Source organism: Alexandromys fortis, unplaced genomic scaffold (assembly GCF_014885135.2).
Source record: "Alexandromys fortis isolate MF-2015 unplaced genomic scaffold, M_Fortis_MF-2015_v1.1 scaffold_39, whole genome shotgun sequence".
Classification (NCBI taxonomy): domain Eukaryota; kingdom Metazoa; phylum Chordata; class Mammalia; order Rodentia; family Cricetidae; genus Alexandromys; species Alexandromys fortis.
The window spans coordinates 11,340,243-11,363,381 of record NW_026067918.1 but is presented as its reverse complement, the minus strand read 5'-3'; the positions used below and the strand labels follow the sequence as shown (position 1 = coordinate 11,363,381).

General features: G+C 51.9%; 1 protein-coding gene across 6 annotated transcripts in view; it reads left to right on the top strand.

Moving 5' to 3' along the window:
- Rbfox3 (RNA binding fox-1 homolog 3) overlaps positions 1-23,139 on the top strand; it is a 425,862-nt gene that overhangs the window by 227,743 nt on the left and 174,980 nt on the right. For all 6 annotated transcript variants that reach the window (XM_050140131.1, XM_050140135.1, XM_050140134.1 and 3 more), the window contains exon 3: positions 14,357-14,461. The gene's annotated coding sequence lies outside the window, so the exon portion shown is untranslated. The remainder of the gene's footprint in view (positions 1-14,356; positions 14,462-23,139) is intronic.

Below are 23,139 nucleotides of genomic sequence, written 5' to 3'. Positions count from 1 at the left end.
TTCAGGAAGCCCCCTCTAAGCACCTTCTCCTGCCATCCCAAGGAGGATGGAGGTCAAGGGGCCATTTGGCAGCAGGAAATGTAGATTCCCTGTTATTGATGTTTGGAGATAAGTAGACCCTGCACTACCTTACCTGTCCCCGTCCACTGTTTCATCCCCAGAGCTGCTGACTCCCCACCCATAGTTTCCTGTTATGCCCTCTTCCCGGGGAAGCCGGGCACAGGAAGAGGGGAGCTCACATGCGGACACTTTTTGTTCACCCCACTATCCCCCTAATCAGAGCTGGCACTTGAAATGGGAGCAGAGGTGGCTCTGTCTGGGGTTGGGCTCCCCAAGAGGCTCAGTTGCCAAGCACCCTGCAGCTCTTGGCTGAGAGAGAGCTATAACTAAATGGCAGAGGACAGTCGCTGGATGGTGATGATGCTCTGAACCCCAATCTCTGCCCTGAGGGTGCCTCCTACAGGTGCCAGTTGCCCTGCCCAGTGGTGCCAGTAGCTGCACTGCAGAGAGAGGCAGCAGCCCTCCCTCCTTCGGCTCCTGCTCTCCCGACACAGCAGAGCTCTAGGCTGGGGACAGAGGGTGATTGCAGATCAGTAGGGCTGAGGGGTCAGAGGCCAGACACCTGCAGATCCATCTGCAAGAAAGCCTCTCAGCACTAGCTCCCTGTGCACACACCAGAGAGGCTGCCTGGAGGATGCCAGAGGCCAGCCCCATGCCCTCCCTCCTGGAAGGGACACTGCCAGGGGGCAGGTCCAGGACCCACTGTGGCCCATCGCTAACCCTTGGAAATAGAATTCACCTCAGCATCTTTCTGGGACACTCCAGAGCAGAGCACACGATATACACATGAATGCAACCCAGCTGAATTCTCACGCCCTCTTGCCGTGCGCCAGCTGCTGCACGGTGGCACGAGTACATGGTGCGCTCTTCTGAGAGCCTAGAGGAAGGGATGTGCTCTCTGCAATGACCAAAGCCCCCCAAGGCATCTCCTTTGAGGCTCTCTGCAGTCTGATGAATGGCTTCCTACTCCTCCTTACACCCTCTCCAGGAGAGAGGGGAGGGGGCAGTCCCTCTTGACAAAGAAGATGCAGTTTAGAGGCCTGCCCCGCCATGTGGCTTCAGCTCGCTCCCAGACAGAGGATCTTGAGGGGGAACAGGTGAGCATCCTCTGAGGCACTTACACAGGCCACATCCCAAAACCACAGACGTCCTACAATGATTCAGCCCCTCCTAGAGGCAAGCCTTGATAATTTGCAAATTCAGTGGATCTCAGATTGCCCCACGTGCTCTTCAGCCCCTGCCCTGGGAATTCCTGTCTTGGTGGCTGAGTATCAGGCCTTGTCTCTTCCTCATTTCAACCTTGGGGGTCCTCCTCACTGTAGGACACAGTATGGCATGCACAGGGGACACAAGCTTCTCCAGCTCTTAAGTCACTGCCCTGAGCCTGCCTCAGCCTGTGTCTTAGTTCCTTTCTAAGTAACTAAGTTACTATGGCTGTGATAAAACACTATGACCAGGACAACTTAGAAAAGACAGCGTTTACTTGGGCCTGCAGTTCTAAGAGGTTAGAGTCCATGAGAGTGGAGCGAACCACGGTAGCAGGAGCACACATCTCAGGGCAAGCAGGAGGCAGACAACACGCTTGAAAGGGTGGGAATCTTGAACTCTCACAGCCCATTCTGAATGACACCCCTCCTCCAGCAAGGCTACACCTCCCAATCCTCCTCCAAACAGCCACCAACTGGGCACCAAGTATTCCGGAGATTTCTGGAGGATGTCGCCTGCATGGGAAGGACCAGACCCGACCTCCACTGAGGGCTTGCTGCCGGACAGCTCTGTGCTCTGGCTTGTGCCCCCTGACTCAGTGCCTGTAAATGCCCTCCCACCACCAACAGCCTGGTCTCTATGAGACCACAGCCTCCCCACCCAGTGCCATACTCCCCGGTTCTGCACAGCTGCCCTTGTTCTCCGTTGTTTGTGGGGTACCCTCTATCACCCCATCCTCCTCACCTCACTGTTTCTAACCCAGCAGAGCCTTCCTGGCTCCTTCTATTTATGCCTTCTTGTTCCTCGCTCTGCCATTTTCTCTGCAACTTGTCAGGTTTGATTTTATTATCCTACAGGTGCAGGCGCCATTGACAGCAGTGCAGAGAGCAGGCAGCCCCCCCCCCCACCAGAAACTCACGGTCACCTATCTCTGGCACTCCCTGAAACCCGTAGATACAAGCAGCAGTGACCACTCTCCTCTGTCCCCTCTCACTCTCGGTCCCCTCTCTGTCCCCTTCTCTCTGTTCCCTCCCTGTCCCCTCCCTATCTCCTCTCTGCCCCCTTCCTTTTGCCATCTTATTCCCCCACACACACCCCGCAGCACACTGGCTGCAGTGGTGATCATGCATGACCTATGGCTTTGATTGGAACCCTCATGTCTGTACTCTGTAGAGAAACTGGCGATAGATGGTCATGCTTTGAAGTGCTGTCTGTCCCTGGTGGCCTCAGAGTGGGCATGGGCTGGGCAGGATCTGACAGTACAGGGAGAGTCTCTAAGCAGGAGCTCTTCCCTAAGACTCTCTGATCACACAGGAATGCCCTCAAGTTCACTTGCCTCCTCCTCCCGAGAGTATGAAGCTTGTGTGTCCTAGGGAGAAGACACAGACCAGAGAGGCTCCAAGGCCCCCTGACATTGTAGACGGAAGCCCAACATTCATCCATGCCTTCAGGCTCTGTTGTGTCCTTGGAGAACTATCGATTTTGAAGCTGGCCTGCGTTTCCGGCTCACAGAGACTATGCATCAATTCTCGGACAGTATTTTGTGGTAGTGGGCAGTGCCAGCTCGGGGTCTCCTGTCCTGTAACCCTGGAGCATCTGAGCACGATCTCCCCACAACGGGGGCACAGTTACCGCAGTATCCATCTTGCCTTCTTGAAGAATGTACTTGAGCCTTTCCTGTGGAGGTGGCGGCCGCCTGGAAGATGGAAGGTGTTATTTGTCCATTTCTCAGTCATGGTGTGACTTAGGCTACGTTTGTGGACCTCAGCTGGATCCCTGAGGCCAACTTTGCTGGGAGAAGTAGGCTTCTGTTCCTGAGGCTTTGAGGGGCAGGCTCAGAGGCAGCGACAACAGGCAGCAGAGGGCACAGCTGTAGGTCGTGGCTCTTCTGGCCACCACGTAGAGGTTAGCAAGCAGCTGATCCCCAACCCATGGGCAAGATGTGGAGAGGGAGCTACATACAGCAAGAAGAATTTTGAAGAGATCCCAGGAAGGACTTTTCCTGGCAAAAAGATTGTTCAAACTTGGGGAAGGTCTGCCAAGGGAAGGAGAACATGGGGAGCTTCTGGGAAGTGTTAAAAATAACACCAGCCCTCGAGGAGAAAGCATGGGTCAGGTGCCTTCTGCCCATCCTGAGAGCAGGGAGAGCCGGGATCCTACTAAATCCTGACCTCTGCCCATGCGTGTCCAGGGAGGGGCAAGCCTTTCCTGTCTCAAGAAGTTCCACAGCTTCTTCAAAAGGGACACTGCCCCTAATCAGTGATCAGGAGCTGGTCTACCACAGGGTTCTGGGAAGTCCATTGCCTCTCAGGGGTCACAAGCTCTCAAATGGTCTGGCAGGACACAGGATATTACCAGCTATCCCAGACCACTCAGGTCTAATGGGGTCCTCAGGCTAAGAAGCAGTAGGTCCAAGAGATGTGTGTGTATATGAGTATACACGTGTATGTGTGTATACACATGTGTATATGTGTGTGCATGCATATGTGTATTTGTTAGGTATAGGTGTGGAGGTGTTCATGTTCACGTGTGTGTGCAAGTGTGTTTGCATGCCTGATAACATATGCACATGTATACATTTATATGCATGTGTGTTTACGTGTGTATGTGGGGGTATGTTTATATATACATATATATGTCTTATGTCTGTACATATATATGTGTGTGCTTACATGTGGGTGTCTTGGGCCATTCCTTCTTAGGCTGACAAAGAGGACCTCACTGAGCAGGGTCCCACTCAGCCACCATCTTCCCGTGACCTTCCTCTCCTGCCCCCTCTGCCTCTTTATCCATTCAGCATCTCACAGCCTTCTACTCCTTCCCCCTCCTGCCAAGGATGGCAGAGCCCAAGCCCCTTTCTTCTTTGGTGACATTGTGTGACTTTTCTTCCTTTCTGGCTTATATATGTCAAAACTTTGTGTTAGGGAAGACAAGCAAGGGAAGCCATGTGGGAAGTAGGTCACCTGGAAATCAACAACCTGCCTGTAATTAAATCTGCGTTCTCCCTGGAAGAGCCGAAATCCGGTGGGCGGCTTCTCTCCGTGCTCCCTCCCTCCCCTTCCCTTTTTCCAGGGCCAGGTTCCAAAATACGACTCTTCTCGTGTGAAACCCCCCAGGGAAAGCTCGTTAGGCAAACAACGAAAACATCCCACATTGGGGTGCACGCCATCTCTCAACCCTCACGGAGAGAGGAGGCTGAGCGCAGAGGCCCTGATTACAAACCTAGAATGGAGTGTTTGCTGTTTTTGTTTAGTGGGGCTTCCCGGCGCACGCCCTCAGCAGTTCTGCGTCCTGGATTTTAACAGTTGATTAGCAGCCCCCTCTGTGTTGGAGTTTTGATGATCCACGCTGGCCCTGCTTCTGGTTGCCATGTCCCAGGCTCCTTCCTGGCCGCTGGTTAAGCAAATAGCACCTGGAGCCTCAGGATCGTCGCGCTTGGAGTGTGTTTACTCCACTCAGGGCGCGAATTGGGCTTAGTTGCCGAAAGGGCTCCAGCTGACAGTGCAGAGACGGAGCGGAGCGTGGAGAAGGCATAAGCTTACAGCAGCAGGCAGGCAACTCTAGAGATGGGCTGGCTAACGACCTGCTGGAGGCTTTGTCCCAATCCCTGCGACGATTGTTTTATAAAGAGGGATTTAAAAAAAAAAGACATTTCTAGGAAAAGGCAAAGTGCGAAGCTTAACTTGTATGCTAGAAAAATCTTCACAGAGCTAATGGTGGAAGGTGAGGGAGTTGATGGTGACGTTTGCGGACTGGCCCCTGTCAGAGCAGGGTCTGCTGCAGGCTGTTATCAGCTCCTGACTACCAAAGAGCTGGCCCCAGGGATCAGGAGACTTGCCTAGCTTCATCAAAGAGCACTGTTCTAATTGTGTGGCAAACGCTGACTGGTTCTCTAGGAGCTGAAGGCTAAGGGTGCTCAGCACACAAGGAGGCGCAAGGGCTACTTCTCTGTGCCATGATGTCATCGTTGCTCGGGACTTGGTGCAGCCATGGAGCTATCCCAGCAACCCTGATGACAGAGTCTCCACCAGAGGTGGCGGAATCTTTACTCCGAGGTTCAAAGAGCTTGAGCCAAGGGCAGTGCTCAGAACACTGAATCAACAGAGATTTCCTTACCACCCTGTTTGCAAAATGCTTCAACATTTGATGCAGTGGGTCTGGTTGGGAGAGTGTGCAGACTTTGGAATTCGAACGACCTGGGTCTGCAGTTTAAGCCAGGCCACATGCTGACTGTGTGGCCTTGAATAAGTGGCAATTTGCAGCCAGCCTTCCTGTCTGAGTGATGAGCCGGTGGTTCTGGGGATGATGTGCTGTGCGGAAGGCTCAGTGAGCCTGGGGGAAGAGCTGGGTCCCCAGCCAGTTCTTGGAGAAAGTGTTAGCCCTTTTCTTTAAGCTGTGTGAGCTCTTGTCTGTGTGTGTGCATATGTGCATGCGTGCATGTGTGTGTGCGCATATATACAAATATACATGTGTATGCATACTTGTAGGTGTGTTTATATATTGCTGTAAGTGTATGCCAAAGGCTGTATGGTTCATAACTTTAAACTATCATTTTTGTCTATCTGAAATTTCACATTTAGCTGGATGTCTGATAGTTTTTCTGCTGAACTGTTGCACAAGGCCTATCATTTCACTTTTAGAGCTAAATCAAATGCAGGTGCACAGAGGGCTGTGGCTGCCTTGCTTCCTGGCCCAGCTTTAGAAAGTCCGGGTTCCCCAAGCCGTGGTTTGACCTCATAGCTAAAATCTCCTTTCTTTCTAATGTCAGAAAGCCCTGTGGTTACACGGAGCAGACCACTGAGCTGCCCACACCCTGGCCATGATCCCAGGCTGGAAACCAAGGCAGTAGCTACAGCATTGACTCGGGGGCCGTTCTGGCAACTCATCCCTGGCTCCTTTTGCTCACTGGGCTGTAGTCTCTAGAACACTGTCGATTTGGCTCCTGGGTCATATTTGATCTTCCCCAAGCCAGGTGTGGTGACACACACCTGTGATACCAACCCTTAGGAAGCTGAAGCAGCAGGACTCTTGGGCCACAATGGTAAGCCATGTCAATAGGTAGATGATTGATAGATAGATATAGGGAGATAGATAGATAGATAGATAGATAGATAGATAGATAGATAGATAGATAGATAGATAGAGATGGATAGAGAGAGAGGGAGATAGAGATAGATAGATAGATAGATAGATAGATAGATAGATAGATAGATAGATATGGATAGAGAGAGAGATAGGGAGATAGATAGACAGACAGCCATATGGTGGACCAGAAAGTTAAGGCGTCTGCTGCCAAGCCGAATTCCTGAGTTCGATGTGGCCTACATGTTAGAAGGAGAAAACTGACTCCTGCAAGTTGTCCTCTGGCCTCCACACTCAGCACGGTATATGGAAGCCTCCTCCCCATACTTGATCAACGCAATAAAAGCTTTTAAAACAAGCAAACATTTGATCTTCCTTAAACAGTGCCCCACAGCGTATCTAGTCAATGCTCCCAGACACAACCCCTCCTCAGAGAAGTTCCTTCTGCCTTGCTCTGGCCCCAGGATCCACCGCAGTTCTCTCCCAGCCGCTGCTGTCCCGAGAGTGGCCCCTCCCTTATCCCTTCAGCCCCATCCTACCCCCTTCCATTTTTACTTGGCAAATTACACCCTGGTCTTCCCTGGCTGCTCAGTGGGTGCTGTCAGGCCCTGGCAGGTTCAGGAGCCAGCAGCAGGGGGCAAAGACACTTGCAAAGAGGAACTAATAGGAAATGAAATAGCTTTTCTCCTCCGAAGACCCCTCCCTGCTCTGCCGGTAGACCCACCCCTTGCGGCGTGAATTGTTTCCAATCCAATCTCGTGTTTATTGAAGTTCCCTCCAGGGTAAGCTCGGGAGACGTCTCCCCCAGCCTCGTAGAGTGGCCTTATTTACCAGAATCCCCTCGGCGTGCCATTTAAGCATCTCCATTAACATTTCCTGCGTCTTGCTCATTGCAAGCATGGGCCCTGGGAGACCTCCAGGGTGGCGGCACAGCGGCGGCCTGCAGGAACGCGGGGCTGATTTTAATTGGTTTGAAACTGCCGCTGCCGACCACAGAGGGGTCCCTTTCCTTGAGTAATGACCTGGAATTTGATCACGAGGCTCTTTGTGAGTTTGTAACACTGGAAGTACAGCTGTGTGAGATCAAAGCCACGCATGTAGCAGGCTGCGGCTCACGCCAAGCCTAGCTGTGAAAGACCTAGCTGGTTAGAGGCACAGCCAGGAGGGGGCGCTACTGAGCGAGTTTCCAGGAGCTGCCTGTTGTCCCAGGAAAGATGGGAGATCCCGGGAGAGCCCTCACCAGGGAGCCTCCTGGGACAGGTCACTCTGCAAAGGACCCCAGGATGCTCATCCCCCCACCCATCTTCATGCGGTGGAGGAGGAGTCCCTTTGTAAGGGTGCTGGTGTTTCTTATAAACTTGAGGAGCTCTGCTTGACAAGGAAAAGTGGCCAGGAACACAGCCCTCTCTAGTGGCCTTTGCGAGGGGTGGGGCTGCCCAGAGGACTAAGGCCAGTTCTCCTACCAGGAAGACGGCAGGGAGGCTTGGGCTCCTGGGAGCAGGAATGGTCTTGGTCTAGAGATCGTCATTTGGAACAGTTAGAGGTAGGTCTTCTTGGGTAAGGTCACCTGATTCTGCCTGAAATCTCGCTGTCAAATCCGTTCTCCAGTTGCTTGGCCACTAAACCACCAGCCAGATTCTTTCTATCTATCTATCTATCTATCTATCTATCTATCTATCTATCTATCTATCTATCAATCATCTATCTATCTATGTGTTTGTTTGTTTGTTTATATGGAAGAATCTCACTGTGTAGCCCTGGCTAGCCTAGAACTTGATATGTAGACCAGACTGGCCTCAAGCTTACAGAGATCTCTGCCTCCTGAGTGCTAGGATTAGAGTTGCATACTACCACCTGGCCTCTCCTGCGCTTCTGGGTGCACAAAATCTCATGCTTCTGGCCATTGTCATCTCATGCAGATAAGCAAGCCCAACACCTTCCCCCAAAGGCTTGTGGTATAGCTACACAGCCAAAAAAAAAAAAAGTAGGGACTAAGACAAGCCTCAGACGTGTGTATCTTTTTCCAGGAGTCACCCACGGAGGTTAACGTGGCACTGTCCAGCCCTGCTGCCTTTCCTGCAGGAGCGGGAGGTGTTACTGAAGGGTTTCCCTACACAGCCCAGTCTGGACTTTATCTTTCAGCTCTTTCTTAGCATCCCAAATACTGACGTCATAGACAAGGGCCACCATGGTCAGTGTGCTGAGTTGTAACAAAGAAATGAAGAGTCCCAGAGAAACCCCAGTGCCCTCTGAGCACATCCACCTTCACAGTCCCCCACAACCAAGAACAGCTCTGAGCGGCCATTTGGTAACTGCTTTTTATCCTTGAACAAAAACAGAAAAAGAAAGAAAAGCCTTCCTAGGTCTGGAAAAGTGGCTCAGGGGCTAACGGGTTTGCAGAACACACGTGAGACCCTGAGTTAGAACCATCAAACCCATTTATAAAACAAACAGGCATAGGGCAGTGGCATGTGCCTCTAGTCCTAGCACTGGAGGTGGAGACAGGACGATTCCCGGGGACTTCTGTGCAGTTATCCTTGTTGTCAACAAGCTCCGGGTTCATTGAGAGACCAGGACTCAAGCAATGAGGTAAGAACCCACAGAGGAAGGCACTTGTGTTGACCACTGACCGCCACACATGCATGCAGGGGGCCACACTCCTGAGTGTACATATGCGCACATAAGTGTAACACACACACCCATACACATACACACACACACACACACACACACACAGAAACCTTCCCCTACATGAATGATAGATGACCTGGCAATGTCCTTTTCAGGGCCACTCCTATAACGCCTGTCTTTCAGCTCTTATATTGGGGAGTCTTTTGGAGAGCGACCATGAGACTCTAGGTGTTGGCCCCCACAAGTTGTCCTCTGACTTCCACAGGCATGCCGTGGCACACACATCCATATCTGCATCCACACATAATAAATAAAATGTAGTGAAAATTGACATATATGTATATATGGGGTATTTGTATAGGTTTTATGCAAATATTATACCACTGTATCTTGGGCTTTTGAGCATCTTTGGATTCTGATATCCCTGGAGATCCTGGTGTCAGTGCCTCCCAAGAGACCAGGGCACCTGGTTTTGCATGTGACTATGGGAAGAGGGGCAGGGTTTATTGCCAAGGCTTCTGGTGTGCTCAGGAACTTGAGAGCAAGCCCTGCTCTCCAGGTAGCTTTGTTGGAAGCCTAAGACCGCCAATCCCTTTGCAGCTCACGGTGGTAGGAGTCAGGGTTCTGGATCAGCAGAACTGCAGGTCTGGCCTCCTGTGGTTCACAGTTGTTAGCAATCCCAGTCCTTATACAGCAGGCAGACAGGACCGCACCTGCCCTGCCCCTCCCCCTTCCTCAAAGGCTGACCCTTTGGGAACTGTAGAGGCTCCCTCTCTGTTCCCCTACATCCAGACAAGAAAGCACTGATCGCAGCCTAGGGATGGCTCCACCTGGGACCTTCAGGGTGGGGTGACAGAGAGATGAATGATCGAGGAAGCCATGCTACATGGAACCCTGCACACTAAACTTCAGTGCTCTGTGGCCAGGCCTGTGCCCGACCTGCTGCCCGCACCGCTGACAGCCAGTGTGAGACCATGTAAGAGCCAGACCAGTGGGTTTCAGAAGTGGAAGAAGGAACCATGTGGAGTTGGCTGTAGCAAACTGGCCAGTGCCAGCAAGAGCAGGGTGGCGGGCTCATCCATTCTGGACTCTCAAGTGCTACCAAAGTGCGGATTGCGTGTTTAATGGTGAGCCTCCCACCATTCTGCTGAGGTTGCCTCCTGGGACCACTGTGATGGCTACCACGTCACACTGTGGAGGCTGCAGAGGTCACAGAGCAGTCACCCCCCCCCCCTCTGTCTTCACCTAAGCTCTATCCAGAGAAGACTCAAGGGAGCATGGGCAGTTTATTGAGCCAATAAAATCTCAAGTACACAAGTTTCAGAGACCCATGGGGTTTGTTTACTTCCTATAGGGGTCAAGGATTTCCCAGCCTGAGATCTTTTGTTCTACCACCTCAGTGTCCCCAGCCTAGGAAGACACCTGTCACCTGAGGGCAAGTTGTACTATCTGTGCCCACCTTGAGACACTGTTCTGTTAGCCTGGCATCCTGACTTGAACACACAGAGAGACTCGTCCCTTTTCCTTGCATGATCTAGTCATGTACCACATACTCATACTCCTGCCATGAAGAGGGGGCACACTGTTATGGTGAAAATAAAATGCCACAGGTCCCCAAGTGGCTGCAGTGGCAGACACACTGCAGGACCCCAAGTGTCAGCAGTGGGCATGAAGCCATGGCGGGCCACGAAGGCACCCGAGTCCCAGGAGGGAGCCACGTGGTGGGTTAGAGACAGAGACATGGATAGGCACACGCCATGCAGAATGAAGTTGGATATTTATTTAGTGGGGGGGAGGAGGGAAAGGGAGAAGGGAAAAGAGAGAGAGAGATGGGGGAGGGGAAAAGGGAGGGAGGCAGGAGCTGCCTCTTTGGGAAGGAGATGGAACAGGGGAGACTGCAAGCAGAAGAAAGATCTGCCTGCCTCAGTGGTGGGCTGGGAGGGTGAGAGGGTGGGGGGAGGGGCTTGTCTCTTAAAGGGATAGGACAGACCATTACACACACTGCTTGTTCTGTTGGCTGTCTCTTTTTGGTTACTTTTTGGAAAACATTCCCAGCCCCCTTTCAGCCCAGTCCTCCTCTTTGGCTCTTGGATCTTCCCTGGTATGTCGCGTTCTCAGCGACCCCACCTCACCTTGGTACCCACAGCCCTGAGAATTGATTCTGAACACAGTTAGCCCTAGTTCACAGTGCTCAGTGTGGCATCTCTGTGTTGCAGCTTTCGGCACATCATAAGAGTTGAGAAGCGATAGTCAGGAAGTGGGGAAGAGTGCTGGGGCCAGAAGAGGGTTAGGGAGACACCGCTAGGGAGCCCGGTGCAAAAGCCATGGTCTCGGGGCTGGGGCTGATGCTCAGGCTGGGCCCTCACTGTAGCCTTGCCCAACTTTGCAGAGTCAAGACGGCCAGCAGGTTCCAGACTTATGACTGTGAAGTTCTTATCCCCATGGTGGCTTTTTCATGTCCTTTTCCACTGCTGAGGCATACCCCCAACTCCTGCAGGCATGTGGGGGGCTCTTCTAGTCTCTTGGCAGAAACAGCCTTCCCAGGAGTCCAATCTAGAAGAGAGCTCCACAGGCCCAGTAAACAGAACCAATGGGAGCGGGCTGGCCAGATGGCCAGATAGATTGATGACTGATCTCATGGCTCTCAGGAGAATGTGACCTGTCTGTCCAGCTTCTACAGGGCAGGCTGGCTCCATTGGGAGTTGCCAGCCCAGCCCCAAGCCAAGCCCACCTCACTCTTCATTTTAAGAGTGAGGCCCACCCACACCCTGGGACTCATCTCCCATGAGGGGACAGATCGCAGATGTCAAATCAGTCAAGGAAAACCTAGATTTTATGTTGGGATGCATGGCTGGGACCCTGCCAGGGAGACACAAAAGCTGACCATCAAAAGTTCCACAGTCCTGTGATCTGGCCAGATGGGCCAGGCAGTGAGCTCCGTAACAGAACACTGCCCTGCCTGTGTGTTTTAGATCTAGGCTGCTAGCTCTCATGAGGTTGTAGAAGCCGAGGCAGCATAAGGGTAGAGTATCACTCTACCTAGGACAGCAGAGCACATTCCCTCAGCAGAGAGCTGCAGGCCTGGGCAGAAAACACAAGGAATGGGGGAGGTGGAGGAGGGGCTTTTAGTTCAGAACTCATTCGGAGCCCCAGCCCTATGTTGTGTGGACCTCAGCAGGTGGGAAAGGGCAGCCACTGGTGAGCTGTCCCCACAGGAATGCCGGAAATACAGAAGGGACAGGAATGCAGGAACCATCCCTATGGTATTGATGGGGGAAGGCTGGCAGAAGCCTTGAGATGGTAACAACCCTCTCCAGGAGCACAGCTGGGGTTCTAGGCAGGCTAGCCAGCAAGGGGGTTTTGGAAGCTTGCAAGGACCCAGCTGTGGAGAAGGTGGGAAGCTGGGAGTCCTGAAGGAAAGCGGTATGGCTGACCGTGAAGAGCCTAGCTCCTTGGGAATGTGGACTTAACTTGAAAGCCTTAAAAATGCCACCAAGATATCTAGAAACTAGCCCCTCTTTTTTTTTTGTGTGTGTGTGTGTGTGTGTGGTACATGTGTGTGTGCATATGCACATGTGTGCAAACTCATGCAGAGGACAAATGTCTACATTCAGGATCTTCCTGAGTCTGACTTTTTGAGGCAGTCTCTCGTGGGGTCCCTGGGCTTATCTGATTGGTCTAGACTGACCGTCCAGTCAGTCCAGGCTCTCTTCCTATCTCTGTCTCCCCAGGTTTGGGATTGCAGGCATGTGCTACAGCACCCTGCTTTTTATGTTGGTGGTGGGGACCACACTCATGGCCTCATGCTTGCGTGGCAGACCCTTTATCCACTAAGGCATCTCCTCAGCCCCCAACTTTTGCTTTTTGGAAGAAGTGAGCTGGAACACGTGTGACACACGAGAGACCGCAGGTGGGAGCTGTGACGGGCCGAGGACAGTGTGCTGATTATTTATGAATGAACACGTGTGTTCACCACATGTTGAGTGCTGCTGCACTTGGGTGTTGGTCTGGGCGCTGCATACACGGGGTCACCTGGTGTGCTGTCAGGAAGCTGTCGGGCCCCATGCCAATGAATTCACAGATAATACTAACCTGCCATGGTCACGTGACCATGAGAGGACAGGGCAGAAAAGGACAGAGGAAAACTTCAGGGTGCAAAGTCAGAGGGGCCGCTCTGAGGGGACACTGCCCAACATTTGGAGGTTTCAGGGAAGAGCATCTAGCCCTGAGATCAGGTCAACTTGTTGGAAAAGTTCTCAGAGAGGAGGGCAGAGGTCAGGAAGGAGGAGGATGTGGAGGGAGTCAGGTGAGGCGGTGTAGGTCAGGTGAGGAAAGTTCGGGAGGGGTGGAGTAAGAAAGAGTCCTTAATTTGGGTGAGTTTGCTGGCTGTGAAAAATCCCTTCCCAAACGCAAATGTCTAACCCATAAGCAGCCACTTTTAGGAAGGTGGACACGGACTGCTCTGCTGAGCGGCTATGGGCATGTGCCATGCCACCCATTCGCTTCTCAGAGTAAGAGAAGCTGGAAACCCAAGGTCAAGATGTGCGCAAACCTCGTATCAACCTTATCACAACATGCAGGAGAGGAGAGGCTGCTCACAGGGGACCTAACCCTCGTAGAAAGGTGCCATCCTCGCAGCTAGTCATCTACCAGGCCCCTCTCCAAATGTTCTCAAGTTGGGTGTTGGGAATCCATCATGTGGCCCTGGATCTACCCATTACTGACATGGTCCAGCAGAGATGCAGGACCTAGGGCTCCCTGGACTTGGCCACACGCTCTAATGTCGGGCTGAGAGCCACTGTGAGAGGCACCACATTGTATGCTGTGAGAAACAGCTCAGGGTAAAGAAGGGTACATGTGGCTAGCTTGGGGGAACTCTGGCAGGTTTGGATGGAAGGGCAGCCTAACTGAGCTCCAAGGCATCATTACAGGCCCCTTGGGGTAGGACATTGTCACTGAGGTTGAGCCCAGTGCTTGAGAGGCTGGCAGTGGAGGTGATATTAAGGACACAGCCACATAAGGGCTGTGCTGGCTGGCAAGGAGAAGGGGCCCCTTGAGGGAGACAGATCAGAGGGGCCATCCATCAGTGGTCCTCCTTTGTCACCTCGACCCTCTAATCCACAGCATCCTCTCACCTTGCCGTTGTCACCTTCCCCTTTGAGAGCCATGACTAGCCAGCGAGCACCTAGTTACCCCCGCCCCCCTCTGCTCTGCAATATTTCCTCCTTCACAGTGCTTCACAGTGTTCAAAGACACCACACTAGATCCTGTGATATTTCTAATCAAGAACACAGGACGATGTGCGTCTGATGTCTCCCCGACATGAGAGGAGGTTGAAAATGATTTCATTCTCTTTTTTTTTCCTTTTCAAATGCAGCGCGAAGTCAGAAGGACCAAGGGGAACCGGCCAGCCTTCCCCGGAGCTGGCCCACAGGCCTCTTCGGTGGGAACCTGTCCTAGGAGTGGCCCATTCTGCAAACAGGTGTGTGCTCTCTACTCTGCCGCGGCTGGTTCTCAGTGGCCAAGGGTGGCCCATGTGGGTAGTGGGAGGGGGGTCAAGTGCTGTAAGAACAGGGGTCAATAGAGGGGAGCCTTGCTCTGCCCAAAGGAGTTTTTGCACTGTTCCCACCATGTGAATCCCTCACCCCCTCACCCCTGTGTTGTTCACCTGCCCTTACCCCTCCCCTCACTAAAATGCAAATCAGTATGTACATAATAGATAATTAATAGACTGATCAGCCAGCAAGGGAGGTAAGTAGATAAATAATTTTAATTATCCTTGGGTTGCTCATAAATTCCCTCGCTGCCGTTTTATTAAACTCTGTTTACAAGAGTCATTTATATTCCGTGTCGCCGTGCCAAACTTTCCTCCTTTCCTCCTCCCTGGCTCCCTCCAGGTCTGACCTAGGGTGGCATCCCACCATGTGACCACAGGCTTTGCTTCTAGCAGGGTCTGGGTCCCAAGGAGGGAGAAAGCTTTGCCCAAGTGGCCAGGTTAGACAGCGGGAGGGAACATGTGGGCTCAGTGTAGCCAGGGAGCTCCAGCCCTTACTCCCCAGTGTGGCTTGGGCCAACTGGGAGCCTTGGTTACACTTGGCACCTGTGCTGTGGCTATGAATTCATTCTTCTCCCCAGGGATGCCCTTGGCCTATGAATAGCCCTGGCTGAGGTTTCCTCGGTACTCTGAGTGCCAGGAGAGAAAGCAGGTTACTAAACATAAAGTAAAGCTCCTACAGAAGATCAGGGCCAGACTCTCCCAGGCTATCCCAGAGATATGGCTAGTGGGATACCATGCCTCCTCCTCCCCAGATAACCTGGCCTTGGTTAGTGGGTGTTGGGAACCATGGTGGCAAATGTGTGCCTGGTTCCCACGGAGCTGAGCGTCAGAGAGGTGCTGGAGGGAGGCTGGCTCAGGTGGGACCTGCCTCAAATGACGGTACCGTGAGGAGGGACGTCTTTTCTTGGGAATCTTCCTCACGTACTCTTTCTGTCTTGCTAGTTCATCAGTGTTGATGTCTCCCCATCGGCATGCAGGAAAATGCATTGGGAGGACCTGGGTGGCCCTAGCAAGGCTTCCTCTGGTCCTGTCCTCCTTCTATAGTCGGGGTAACTTGGATTGAAACACTAATGCGGTGGGAACAGAGGGCCAGGAGCTGAGCACGGGCCAGGGAAACACTCTCTGGACTCAGGCATGCATAGGGCTGCCCTGATTGCATCCGTTCTTATGACCAGACCAGTGTCGAGAGCTGGGAATGTGTGCCTGTTGAAGGTGTCTGCGGGGAGCACAGGCTCCCCCACCTAGGTGTTATCTCTTCACGCCCATGCTCTGGCCAAGCGAATGTCTTGTATCTCTGTCTTGTTGATGCTCAGGTGCCCAGATGCTCTCCCTGTGCTCAGCAAGGTCATGGTTGCCCAGCTCATGACTGACAGAGCAGCGCTCACACCTGAGTTCCCTGGGCCCAAAGCCCCTCTCCTGCAGGCCCCACGTCAGGGGATGCTCTGCAGAGCATGAAGCTGTGTCGCTCGGATCCTTCCTAGATTTTGTTCCTGGAAGTGAAGTCAGGCTGTAGATGCCATTGCTCCGATCAAATGGGGCCCCGGCTGAGCTCTCGGAGGGTGCTTTCTTGATGGTAAAACCCAGATGTCTTCCAGTTGCTGGCCTGTACCGCCACTGTGTAGGGCTGAACGAACCCTGGTTTCTGCAGCAGATTGGCACTGGATGGTGAGCTGGGTTGTGCACTCTCTGCTGACTGTTCTTGACTCCTTGGAGGGAGGCTGTTTGCCCTGGGCAGAGGGAATGCAAGCCGAGCAAATGGAGAGGCCTTTTAAGTTCCACTCGGTAGAATTAAAATCTGAAAAATGGCTCATTGGAGGTTCCCTGCCCTTTTAAGAGTTTGTTTAGCTCAGAGCTTTGCAGTCTGCCCTGGGTCTTGCCTAGCCCACACCGACTGAGTGGGAAGGTGCCAGGACCAGGGAGAGGAGACAGAGTTCACGGGGGGCTTTTGACTACCTCTTCCTATGTTAAGGATCATGCTGTCTGGTCACCAAGACAGTTAACATAGCTGTCTGGATCAAACCTCCTGGGAGGTGTGCAACCCCAGCTATTCCTTAGAGAGCAGCAGCGGAGTTCAGCTTCCTGAAAACCCTATCCGAGTCCCTGGGCAGCACCTAATTACTGGCTTTTCTTATTCCATTACAAATAGTCTTAGCATTTTCTATCTGTCTCTGTTTTGTGGAGCTTATTGGGTAGCAAGAGAAAAAAAGAAGAAAAGAAAAGAAAGAAAGGCTCAAACTGATGCCACTCCTCACGATAGCCAGGATGACTGGCTTTCCCAGGTCTCACCATCCCCTCCCCAACACACTGACAAGAGCCCTACATCAGCTCCTGCCTCATACGTCTGAGCCACCAGGACCAACATTAGGAAGGGGGTGATAACTCACTGATGACAAGCAGCTAGAGTGATGTTTCCTGTCCTGGAGGAGCCACTGCTTTTCCCCAGACAGGATCTGAGAGCAGAACTGTGCTGAGCTGTCCCCAGCGCCCCAAGACGAAGGGCTCTGGACAGTGTGCCAGAGCTGCTAGATGCCCCAACCGCAGGCATGGGAAAGAGTTGAATTCTCATGCAGACATCAATAGCGGTGTTCTTGTTCCAGAATGTGGTTCCCACTATAGGTGACTTTTCTGGTTGTCATCGGGTGTCATTGGAGCCCCAAGAACTGTAGTGTGTAGCTGAGAGTGGTTGGACCTTCAGTGGGTATCCCTCGTTCTCTCCTGATGATCTTAAACCAGCCTCCCTGGAGCCCGGAGATCCAGAGACCGCTGACGGGATTGCTAGCTTCTTTTTCTAATCATCGTTTTTCTGTTATTTATGCTTGCCTCTGCCTCCTGAGGGCCAGGTTTAGAGGCATCATGACCACGCCTCTCTTTATTTTTAATTCTTAAGATTTTTTTGCACGAATTTTAATTTTTCCTATTAATAAAAACCCGGAGTCAGATATCAGGGTGAAAGCGAACGGACCAGAGAAGCAGAGCAGCCAGCCACTAGTTCTTACCTCTACGAAATCCTCAGACTGCATGGGGTGTCCTGTCTCTACCAGTCCTCAGCCTGAATGCCATCTCTATGAAACCTCAGACTGAATCCTGAGCTCCATCTCCTCCTACTTTATGTTCCTCTCCCTGCCCAGCCATATGACTCCTGTCTCTACCTCCCTAGTGCTGGGATTAAAGGCGTGTGTTCCAATACTTTCCTTCCCAAGTATTGGAAGTAAAGGTGTGAGCTACCACTGTGTTGTTCTGGTTCTCTTTTAGAGTGATTCAATCTCGCATAGCCCAGGGTGGCCTTGAACTCACAGAGAACCATCTGCCTCTGACTCCCAAGTGCTGGGATTAAGGGTGTGTGCCATTACTGCCTGGCCTCTATGGCTAACTAGTGTGGCTAGCTCCCCACTCTGATCTTCGGACAAGCTTTATTTGTTAGATCATAAACAAAATATCACTATGAAGACTTATGTTTATTATTTAAGTACATGTGCATTTGTGTGTGTCTACGAATCTATGCGTAGTTAGTATGCACATGGATGCATGTGCCTGCAGAGACCAGAAGTGTCAGATCCCCCGGAGCTGGAGTTACAGGCGTTCATGAGGCTCCATGGTTGATGGGAACCAAACCCGGGGTTTCTGCAAGAGCAGTACATGCTTTTAGCTGCTGAGCCATCTCTTTAGCTCTGAGGATTAGTCTCCTTAAAGCAAAGTTAACCCTTCACATGTCTTCATCACAACACAAGAAGAAAAGTAACCGAGGTGCTTCTTGGAAAACGCAGACAAGTGAAGCAAGCTGTCACAGCCGCTGTGGTGGCCCAGACATTTTCTCCCCTCCCTAGCTCTTGAGACATCTCAGGAAAGCAGCTTCCCACCCGGTGCTGTCTTTGCTTCGCTTTACGGCTCCTTGATAACCGCTTCTGTTACTTTGTTGCACGGAAGTGCCATCTTGTAGCCAATTCTTCCATGCCTGTTTTGAAGTACACAGGCAGGATCAGACACTGACCCTGTCTCCAAATTCTATGCCACATTTAAAAAGCCTAGAAGAGGCATTTTTCCAAATAAGAATTAGGAGATGATAGTTTACTTTAGAAGCAGTCTTCAGATACATTTAAAATTTTTTGAAAAGTAGCCTCCCCCAAGGTATTCGTGATCAAAAGACATATGAATTCTCTGCTCTCATTCCTGTTTGTCCACCTCCAGAGCCTTCCCCGTCCTCCATGGAGGTCTTTTCTCAGTACACATGCTGATGCTGATGTGGGGTATGGTCATATACACTAATATGCACACATATGATCAGGCATGCATACATGTGCAAGCATGGCTTCACACATAGGTACACATGCACAACACTTGCCCACATGCTTACACTCTCAGATGCACATGTGCATACACATAGGCCTATGGACACAGCCACATACAACCTAATACATGCAAACACAGGCATACCTATGTGCATACAGGCACTCACACCCAGTGTTTAGCAACATGTTCCCATCGTCAGCTGAAAGGTGATGTTAATTGAATTCTTTCTTAATCACATCTGTGTATCAGACATTCTGCTCCTAGCAACCATTCCCAGGGAATGAGCAGTCATTTCTTTCTCAGAGATAAAGAGAAATAGATGTTGATGAGGTCGCTGGGCTGGTCAGTGGCCCCAGCCCATGTGACTTATTATTTAATGAGAAAAACAGGAAGCCCTCAGAAGAGATCACTGACTGAAACTCCCAACCTCAGGCTGGAAGCTGAGCATCTGCAAGCTTTGCCTTCTGCTGGTGCATAGCTGTTACCATATAGAGAATGACATCATCACTCCGGATGAGAGCATCTACCACCCCCCATGGCCAGCTGAAGGCCCTGCGGGTAGAAACAAAGGGAAGACCAGAAACCCAGTCTGCTGCCCCAAGTGAAGCCTCAGTGCAGGCTGTGTAACCATACTCCCTGCCTGCAACAGCAGCCAGGTTTCTGGTGTGTTTACATTCAGAGGGGGGCATATGTGCTTTAAGCATAATTTGCTGAATTGAAATTCATACAGCACAGACGCAAACCTCCCATTCAGCGAAGGGCAGTGCAGCTGACACAGGTACACCACTGGGCCCCGAGTTCGGATGAATTACAAATTGATCTTTAGTGCCTCCTTGTTTTAAAAGTGGCCCTCACTGTCACCAGCCCTTTCCTCTCTCCTATGGTGCGCTTTGCAAGTCAGGGTGACCCCCGTAGCCCAGGAAGCTCAGGATCTGGCAGGCAGCATTTCCTCCTTCCTTCATAACCAGCCCAAGGGATGCTGGGACCACCAAAGGCAAACTCCTGACTCCACGCTGACCAAAGAGCAGCTTCTCTAATCACCTGGCCTTGGTTGCTCATCTGTAACACTGAATGCTGGCACGGGTCTGGAAGGCTGCTGTCTGTTGCCTTATCCTGGGGAACCCAGTGCCTAGAAGAGCTATTTGATTTTTACTTTTTAGCCTGTGGCCAACTTCACATAGCTAGCTGGACTCTTGGCTTTTTTCAGCGCAACACGCTCATACTGTCATGGTGCCCCCTCCTCTCTCCACCTCCAAAACCTTTGTTTTCCCAGCCTTGACAGTCACCTGGCTTGGTGATTTTAGAGATTCCGAGAGTCCAGCTTCTCCATAATCTTCTAGAGTGAAATTAGCTAGTGAGAGCAGCGTGTTTTCCTTTTAATGGCAGATAGTATCCCATTGGGATGGTGGCAGCAACTTGGAGCCTGTCAACCACACACGGCTCAGGGTAGCTATCAATGCAGCCCAATACAACATCATCAACTTACTTAAAACATTGAGCTCTTTTAGCACATGTGTGTAGTATGTATGTATGTATGTATGTATGTATGCGTGTGTGAAAGCACTGAGATTTTTAGGCATATATATGTAGTAGCATGTATATGTGAGGGCAAGTGCACATGTGTATGTGTATGGGAGTCTTCCCTGATCACACTTCTCTCTTTTAGGCAGAGTCTCTCCCTGAACCCAGAGCTTACCAAGAAGGCTAATTTATCTAGCTAGCTTGCTCCAGAGGTTTTCCAAACTTGGTCTTCCAAGCAATTAAATTACAGCTAGACCAGCACATCCACCCGGCATTTAGGTATAAACTTTATAAATGACATCACTCGGCAGTGTCACACAAAATAAACACGTATGCTCTCGCAATCCGTGGACGACAGGTTGGGCATTCCTGCTTTGTGTCTTCACCTGCTGATGGATATAGTCCCCCCAACCCCAGCCCCCCACCCTCAGCCCCTCACCCCCCAACCCCAGCCCCCCACCCCCAGCCCCCCCAACCCCCACCCCACGACTGTGAAGAGAAGGGCTGCCAAGCATATAGGCCGCGTTGGCTCTTCTGTCTGGGCTCTCTGAAAACAGCTGATCTCGAGATTTGTTCTCCGTGGGGATACATGGCTGTTTTCCCTCTTCTTGCATCAAGCTGGTCCCTGCCAACCAGCTGTGGATGCCCGTGATGGACAGGGCCAGAGTCTTGTGGGGTCCCTCTGAGCATCAGCCTGTTCATGGAGGTCTTGGTTGCTGTCAGTCTTGGTATTTTTCCCCGGAGCCTAGAAACAGTATCTTGGAGACCAGAAAGACACCTAGAGAGCTGACCACAGTGGGCGCAGCCATCACTGTGGCGACACGGGTCTTTGAGGGAGACACTGTCTCGCCATCAGTTTAGACAGAGCCAGCTACTCACACCCTGTCCTTTGCTTCTAGGGCGGGCTCTGCTTTCTCGCTCTCTCCCCATCTTGAGTTTATCACGCACACAGGGGCTCTCCATCCTCCAGTGTGTCTGCATTTATCTCATTGCTATGAAGAAAGGAAAGACACATTTGTTAGCTACTGGGCCTGCAGATCAGCGGTGACTTATGTTCTCTCCTCGGAGCGTGTTTTCCTTCCTTATTGTTTCTAGCTCCACTGGACTCTCAGAGTCCCCCTCCCCCACCCCAGAGCCACATTGAGCCAACCGGGGACTCTATCCATATCTTACGCTGCCTTAACGGAGTGCTCCGGCATGGGTGGCTCAAGCGGCGGGCATTTGTTTTCTCCGTTTTGCAGGCTCGAAGCTCAAGATGGAGGTGTCAGCAGGGCTGGCTCCCTCTGAGGCTGGATAAATAAAAATCTGTGTGCAGTCTTGAAGTGGCTGCTGAGTAGATATTGAGCGCGGGCAAGCGAGCGGCAGTCTCCCTTCTTGCCAGCTCCCTGTGTGCTCACGTGACTGGCCGTCGGTGTGTGTTTAGGCTTTGATAGCTTCTCATGGCAGCGGGTCAGACCTGCTCTGCCTGACCTCATTTTTACTCAGTCACCTACTTAAAGAGTTTCTTCTCCAAAGGCAGTCCTTCTCTGAAGTCCTGGGGTTAGGGCTGGCCCATGGCTGTGACACCTCTGTCAGTCTGTGCACACAGAGCCGGGCCTCCAGGCTCCCCTCTCATCCCAGTTCCGTGTTCCTGAGTTCAGCTGCCTCTGTTACCCTAGGGTTTGGCAGTATCTGCCTCCAAATGAAGGTCTCAGGTTACCAGTGTCTGCCTCTACCTCATCCCTGAGCTCCTAGTCTGCCTGAAGCTCAGGCAAGAAGCCTGCGCTATAGATGGGGACACCAGTGTGGGGACAATGTGCTTACTTCTGTCCGTCCCTGCTACTGAGTCCACATCACAGTGGTACTGGTTAGCAGGTGTGCTCCCACTTTGAGGAAAACCACTCACCGCCCCCCAGCTCTCCCTTACCTCCGGGTACTTGAGTACGGCAGTGTCAGGGAACAATGGCCTGGATAACCCTGAGCGCTGAGCGCACAAAGTGATGACTTCGAGAGAAGCTGGGGACAGAGGTCTCAACAATGGGCACCTTGGATTCAGAGCTGGGGACTTCTGAGAGCTTAGACCTGAGATGGCTTCTTCAACAGGACCCAGGATGGTGGTGTGGTTCTGCTCCGTGAACGCACCTCATTCTGGGAGGGGTTGACATGACAACCTTGTGACAGCAGAGCTTTCTCAGTACCTTGCCAAGGGAAATGCTGGTATTAGCCACTGAGTTCTGTCTGCCCCAGGTCTTACCTGCAAGGGCATTGTCAGCAAGAAGTGTCTCACCCACACAGACATTTAAGCTTCACGTTACCACTCCAGGGGACAGCCCCCAAATCCCACCTCCTGCTCCTCTGCCTGGGCACACACTAGCGATGTGCACTCCTGACCAGTCTTCCCGGTGAATGTGCAGTTCAAGGTTGAGCTTGACTAAAATGTACCTTTGCCTACTGTTGGTGCCCAGTATTCTGCCCTGTTGCTGATTTTTTTATTCTTTGACTCTGGGGGCCTGCCACCCAGCTCCCAAATGAATACACGGAGGCATATTCCTTATGAATGCCCACAGCATGTCTCCTCTGTGTGGAGGTGGCTCCTTCCTGAAGGGCATTGTCCAATGACTTCCAACCTAGGTGTTGGCAGAGATAGTGGCCCCCAGGGACCTTCCCTGGCTTCTGGAGTCACTTTCATTGTTCTTGAAATTGCACGGTGGGAGTAGGGGCTGTTTGTGTTGGCTTTCCACTGTGTGTGCATCAGCACACTGAGACGTCTGTCACCAGACCATAGCGCGCTGTGTATCTACCTGATGGTGCCCCGC